Raw genomic sequence first — 7,924 nt, forward strand, 5'->3', positions numbered from 1 at the left:
GGATTGAATTAGTCATCCATAGAGTTTAATGTGGTTAGTGTTACATTACGGTGGTATAAATATCTGCAAAAAAAGTTCAACATTGTTTTTTGTATTCTATTAGTTTTCCATACAGTTTAACATGGTTAGTGTTATATTACTGTGGTATATAAAACTGCCAAAAAAAGTTCTAATTTTTTTTCTGGATTCAATTATTGATCCATATAGTGCTCTACATAAAATGTTGTTGCCTCTTCCCCTGTGCTAAGTTCTTCTCAATCCCCTATCTATGACATTGGTGCAGATGCATTACACCCTGCACCTGTCCTTCCACATTCTAAGGCACCATCATCAGGCACGTCCAAAAACTTGTCCCAGCACAGAGTTCAGCTGTCCCTACCCCTGGCCTTGGAACAAAAAGAAAAATCCCAGCCATCCACCCACAGGACCAAATGCTAAACAGTCAGGATGCTTTCAGTGGTAAAGTTGCTGTTTAGGCTTGTAGACACGGAGGACGGTAGCCGTTCCTTGGCACTTGGACCCCAGCCATCACTATTTCCCTCTGTGTGTCATCCTTGCCTTATACCAGCACGTGTCCAGGAACATTACCCATGCCCTTACCAATGCAGTTATCGGAATTGTACACTTAACGACCAACATGTAGACAAGTGCTTGTGGCCAGGGAGACAACATTGCTCTGATGGCACACTGGGTGAACATTGGGGAGGATAGGGCTGAGTCACACCCTGGTATAGAACATGTACTATTGACACAGAGGATTGCTGGCCCTACTTCTATCAGGGTTTCGGCCACCTCCTACAACTGTTTCTGCACCCCTTCTGCTCCTCCATTCTTCCATCTCTGATGTGGTATCTCAGAGCACGTTGTCCACATCAACTGGAAGATGAAAGCTCTGCACCACTGCCTCAGAGAAGCAGCAACAGGCTCTGCTGAAGCTAAATTGTTTAGGAGACAAACCGCACACCTCAGCAGAGTTAATTAAAGTAATAGCAGACCAAACAGATCTCTGGCTCTTGCTGCTGAATCTCCAACCAGGCATGGTAATGTGTGATAATGGCCATAACCTGGTGGCAGCTGTGAAAATTGGCAAACTCATATATGTACTATGCTTGGCCCACGTGTTAAACTTGGTGGTTCAGCGGTTTCTGAAAACCTACCCAGATTTGCCAGAGCTTCTGGTGAAGGTACCCCACATCAGCGGCAATTTTTACAAGTCAGCTACAGCTGCCGCCACTCTGGCAGTACTGCACAGTGCACGCAAATGCCAGCTCAATGACTGGTGTGCGGCATCACCAAGTGTTGGTACTGCACACTGCACATACTGGCAAGGCTTTGTGAGCAGCAGAGGCCAGTTGTGGAATATCAGTTCTAACAAGCCAGTCAGTATTTTTGGCAGCCTCCACACATAACTACTGAAGAGTGATCAACATATATATACTGCATATACCTTGAGCAAGTGGTAAATCTAAATTAAATGTCAACATATTTTACATGGTGAATTCTTATGCTAAAAGGAACAAAGTTTTTTCCTTGGCACCCTAGTGATTATGGATGTCTGACATTTGTGCAGTTCTTCTAGACTTTGAGGACTGTACAAAGATGGTGAGCAGTAATCATGCCATAATCTGCCCAACGATCCCACTTCTTTGCCTACTTAAATAACCTCTGCTCACAATTAAAGCTGAATCTTTGCATGCTTACCCAGTGGAGATGAAGGAAGACATGAGACAGGGAGATACTATCCAGTCTAGCCTCATCTCATCTGCTCAGCACAGATTGAGAAACAATGATGAGGTGGAGGCTGTGGAGGAGGAGGAACAGGAGCTGGTTGCTAGCGCAACAGATTCTAGAACCCACATAAGCATTGTCTCATCTCTCCTACGTGGATGGACTGAGGATGGGAATGAGGAGGAAGAAATGGAGTAGGAGGAGATGGAGTCATCATGGTGGAGACAGGGAAGCATTGGCTTTAGGGAGCTTGGCACATATGACCGTCTTTATGTACCGCTACCTTTCCCGTGACATTCACATTACATTCATCTTGACCAAAATATAGTACTGGTTGTTCACCCTGCTAGACCCACTCTACAAGGAGGACCTTTCATCTTTCCTTCCTAAAGCGGAGAGATCTACTAAAATGGGGCTATACCAGAAGGCTAGTGTGGAAAATATATTGAAACAATCAGACAATGCTAGTGGCAGGGGGCAAGCTTCCTTGCCCAACCAAGGAGTATAGAGAGACACACACCAGACACAGCAGAGGGAGGGGTACACTGTCAAAGGCCTAAGCCAATTTCCTGACACCATCCCAGCATGAAACCAGACCCTGCAGTCTTCTGACCCATCTCTTTTGTGGTATCCCCATGACACAAAGCTATTTCACATTTTTTCATGCCACCATTCCAGACTTGCATAACGCCTGTCGCACAGTGCCATGTTTGTCGCACCAGAACTGAGCTGACTTGTTGACTACAATATTTTGCCTCAATGTCTAATGTCTTGGCTTTTGAATGGATGGATGGACTTTATTTCGTATTTTTCCAATTGTCATGGGACTGACATGATGCATTTTGGCAATGTTCTAAGCCAAGAGACCACTATCGATGAGCTTGATGATGCTGTTTCTCTTTATTTGGGAAATCTTCTTCATGGCTGCTCCTTGATTTGAACCAGTGACCTTTCACTTGGATATGAACTTAATAACACACTGAGCTATTTGGGAAGGTGAGAACAGGTTGTATTTTGTAGTATACATGAAGAAAAAGATTTTTCCACAACCAAGAGCAAAATGGTAACAATAAAGTGACATGACAAGAATCTTCATAATTAATCATACGCTAAATAGTTGCAAGTGAAATTTATGTATGAGGTAGCCAAGATAATGCTTATGGGCAGCATGGTGGCTCAGTGGTTAGCACAGCAGCCTTGCAGCGCTGGAGTCCTGGGTTCGAATCCCACCCAGGACAACATCTGCAAAGAGTTTGTATGTTCTCTCCGTGTTTGCGTGGGTTTCCTCCGGGTTCTCCGGTTTCCTCCCACATTCCAAAGACATACTGAATTTAGATTGTGAGCCCCGTCGGGGACAGTGATGATAATGTGTGCAAAACTGTAATGCGCTGCGGAATATGTTAGCGCTATATAAAAATAAAGATTATCATTTATAACATGATGGTAGTCTCATGTCTGAAGCAGTAGTGGATGGTGAGATATGGAGCCTGAAAGTCTAAAGTTCAAAACATTGATACACTGCTCGAAAGTGTATATGTAAGGAAACACAAATTTGTTTCTTTTTGTGTCTCCCTTGTTATACCTGTTGGATTTAGACAACCCATAATTTATCATCTCTTCTCTTTGTAGTCTTTTTGTTCATGAGCTTTCAAGCCATGCCCAATGTATTTGATTTGTGGACCTCTAGAAAATCTTTGGTTTCTTGAATGCATTCAGTAATTATATTGTGAATTTGATAATTTCTTAGCTTTGCTGACGTGTAAACATGTAATCTGATTTCAAGTTTCAGTACCCACCTACAAAAGATAATAAGCAATGACAGCTTATGTTGAATGTCAAGTTGTCTTGTTGACACCCTCAATCTCAAAAATAAACTGTATGAAGGATGTGTTTTTAAATAGTGCTTGTTTTCCTCTGGCTCTGTCCTCCTCCCTTGAAAAGTGTACTGCACACCTTCCCCAAATGTCACTTTGGTTTATGCAATGTTCTTAAGTAGATAGCAGTATGGCCAGTTTAATAATAGTCTTTACATGCATGCTTAACATTTGCACAATGCTTTCTTGGAATTTGTGGGTGAAGCTCTAATCAACCTATTATAAAAGCATTCCAGAAAATTACATAATGTCATTTAATTAGTCTCATTATTTTCGGGGTTGAAAACACAATCATGAAAAGCCTGATGCAGATTTACATTTTTTATATATATAAAATTGCTTATAAAAGCTCATCTCTCTTATAGGAAAAGAAAAGACATAATGTCACTCAAATGTAAACTTGTAATCCCTAAGTATATTTTTATATGTATTATTAGTAAAATATAATTCAAGAGCCCTATATAAATAATTAATAAAAATCTATGTATAACTAACACTAATTGCAGATAATGCCCAATAAGTTGATATCTGTTAATAGACTTGTATAAGCAGTATATATAAGCATGATTGTAGAACAGTAAGGAAGGTTTCTGCATTCATGCTTATATATACTGCTTATAAAAGTAATCAAATGACTTGTAATTTTAATAATGACAATTAGTTATGTTTTTAATTCCAAATATTGGCAACATAGCCTATTCTTTCATATATAGTGCTATAAATAGTGCAATACTTGCCCATGGATTGTGTATGGGTATTGCACCTCAGTTCCATTAATGCAAATGGGATAGAGCGAAAACTCCACAGGTTTGATACTAATTTGTAAGTAAGGATCAAACATTTTTTAAATCGGAAACTGTCAAGGGATATGTTCTATTTTTGCTAGAAGAAAAATGAAAATTCACCAATATTGTCACTTTTTAAAAAAAATCTAATACACATCAAATCACAATACAATAAAGCCTCCAATAACTCAGAAATGTGTGTAAGGCTCGAGTCACACTTAATGTATGGAAAATCGGTCCGAGTCTCCACGCCGAGAGTCGCACTAGTGTAAAGTGAGTGTCATGCAAGTACAATCCGATCTCTCACACCTAGCGTCCCATTTACATCCGAATGCAGTGCGATTGCTATCTGATGGCCAGGGCCGTATTTAGAGTTCATGCTGCCCTAGGCACTTTTAGTGCTGCCTCCCCCTTTGGTGAGTTTGACACTATCGGCAGTAACTTTGTCAAAAATCGCTGATGTGAAAGTATCCTTTTGCAGCAGATTCGGCAGTTTTTCCCGCATCTGCAACGTAATGGATCACTTACGGCAACACTGCGTTCGGCCTCATTCATTCCCTATTATTTGTGGACATTTGTGGCACTTGCCGCGATCTGGCAAATGCGGTATCATACCTCCCAACTTTTGTAGAAGGGAAAGAGGGACAAAGTTTTGCTGCGCGCACAGCGCACTGCGGCAAATTTTAGGCCATGCCTCTGACCACACCCATTTCACAACTAGTCACACCCATACCACACCCCAACCACACCCATTTAGTACTGCTGATCACACTGTTTCATAAACAATAATTGTAAACAAAAAATATGGCCACACAGTGCTCCATACTGTATAATGACCCTACATGATGCTCAATAGTGTATAATGTCCCCACATGATGCTGCGTACAGTATAATGGCCACACAGTGCTTTATACTGTATAATGACCGCACATGATGCTCAATACTGTATAATGGCCACACATGATGCTCAATACTGTATAATGGCCACACATGTTGCTCCATACTGTATAATGGCCACACAGTGCACCACGCTGTATAATGACCACACAGTGCTCCATACTGTATAATGACCACACAGTACTCCATACTGTATAATGACCACACAGTGCTCTATACTGTATAATGGCCACACATGATGCTCCACACTGTATAATGGCCACACAGTGCTCCAAACTGTATAATGGCCCCACATGATGCTCAATACTGTATAATGGCCACAAAGTGCTCTATACTGTATAATGGCCACACATGATGCTCAATACTGTATAATGGCCATGCATGATGCTCAATACTGTATAATGACCCCGCATGATGCTCCATACTGTATAATGGCCACACATAATACTCCATACTGTATAATGCCCCCCTCCCATCTTGTATGCATTGCTCATTTCCCCCCTCCCATCCTGTATACATGGCTCATCTCCCCCCTCCCATCCTGTATGCATGGCTCATCTTCCCACCCCCATCCTGTATGCATGGCTCATCTCCCCCTTCCCATCCTGTATGCATGGCTCATCTCCCCCTTCCCATCCTGTGTGCATGACTCATCTCACCCCCCTCCCATCCTGTATGCATAGCTCATCTCACCCCCCATCCTGTATGCATGGCTCATCTCACCCCCCCATCCTATATGCATGGCTCATCTCACCCCCCATCCTGTGTGCATGGCTCATCTCACCCCCCTCCTCCTATCCTGTATGCATGGCTCATCTCACCCCCCTCCCATCCTATATGCATAGCTCATCTCACCCCCATCCTGTATGCATGGCTCATCTCACCCCCCCTCCTATATGCATGGCTCATCTCACCCCCCATCCTGTGTGCATGGCTCATCTCACCCCCTCCTCCCATCCTGTATGCATGGCTCATCTACCCTCCCCTCCCCTCCTGTATGCATGGCTCGGCTCCCTGCTCCCATCTTGCATGGCTCGGCTCCCTGTCCTCCTTCATCTTCCCTCAGTCCTCCCTGGCTGTCATACTCACCTTTCCCACACCGCACCGAACATCCCTCCATGATCTTTGTCCTGGCGTAGCACCTTCTTCCTGCATGAGCGGTCACATGTTACCGTTCATTAATGTCATGAATATGCGTCCATATTCATCACCGTAATGAGCGGTACCACGTGACCGCTCACACAGGACGAGCTGCCGGCGCTGAGACCAGGCATCGCTGGAGTGGGGTGAGTATAACGTCTTCTAGGAGGCAGGCAAGCTTTCAGGCTTACGACTGGGGGGCAGTCAGTCGGGAGGTGACCCCGGACTTTAATAAAAAAAAAAAACTTGCTCAGGTGCCGCCCCCCCCCGCATCATCCCTCCCTAGGCACGTGCCCTTAAGTTTCAAGACATTGTGTATTTAGTCCTGATTGCGTTGCATGGCAATTTAGGACTTTTTTTGGATTTAAAATTGGCATTATAGCACAATGACATTGTAAGGATCAAGAAATTGATTATAACGTGCCCTCAAGTGCCTAGTGGCAAATTCGGCCCTGCCAATGGCAATGCGATTTTAACATGAGCTTTTACATACAGCAATTCTCTGTCATTTACACATCATTTTCACAGAAAATATTCTTCAACACACACACACATATATACAGTATATAGTGTATATGAGAAAGTTATCCTGCTCGTGGCGCCGCCAGACAGGGAATAGAAGTTCGCAGCCAATGAAATCACTTCACCTATGTGACGCCGGCGTAAGCGCCGTGGGAAACTTTCCCACGGCACTCATGCTGACGTCAGAAAGGTGAAGTGAGTTCATTGGTCGTGAACTTCTACTCCCTGTCTGATGGCACTGCGAGCAGGAGAACTTTCTCACGCTCGCGGTGCCATCAGACACAGAGAGACACTGAGCATATGGTGCTTAGTGGGTCTGCTGGATGACAGGCTGCATGGTCACATCATGCAGCCTGCCATCTAGATGTACCAGAGCTGGACCTGTCGTGGGACAAATGGATTAAAAGCATCTCTGCGGAAAGATGAGAAATACTGTTGCATAATATAGAAAAGAAAAAAACGGCTACACGAGCCACAGCCAGCTCACCGACAGACCATCACAGCGCGGAACTTCATCCTGACGCAGACGTACACCAGCAGAAGATGAAGAAAAATATATGTGTTCCAGCTTCTAAAAGTTGAAAAAGTCTTTATTGATCCATAAAGTTAAAATTGAGCAGAGAAATCCTTGCAAACACTGGATGTCAACATGTGGAAACAGCAGATTAGAGAAATACTGTTGTTTGGTTTTTTTTTACCTCTTTTGCAGATGACAAGGGCATGGGGGAATAGGTGAGGTCGTAAGTATGGTTTAATTAAGAATATTAAAGGTGTCTGTGTCTTTCAATTAAAGGTCTTTTTTCTGTGTGTTTGTGTTTTGTTACAATGTGAATATGGGGTTAGTAATGGGGGCGTCTTATTGACGTCTCTCCATTACTAACCTCAGGGCTTGATGTCCCCCCCAACTATCACCCCACTTGCCACCGCTACAGGGCAAGTGGGAAGAGTGAGGCTAAATGCTAGCATTGGCGCATCTGA

Source organism: Ranitomeya imitator, chromosome 6 (genome assembly GCF_032444005.1).
Source record: "Ranitomeya imitator isolate aRanImi1 chromosome 6, aRanImi1.pri, whole genome shotgun sequence".
Classification (NCBI taxonomy): Eukaryota; Metazoa; Chordata; class Amphibia; order Anura; family Dendrobatidae; genus Ranitomeya; species Ranitomeya imitator.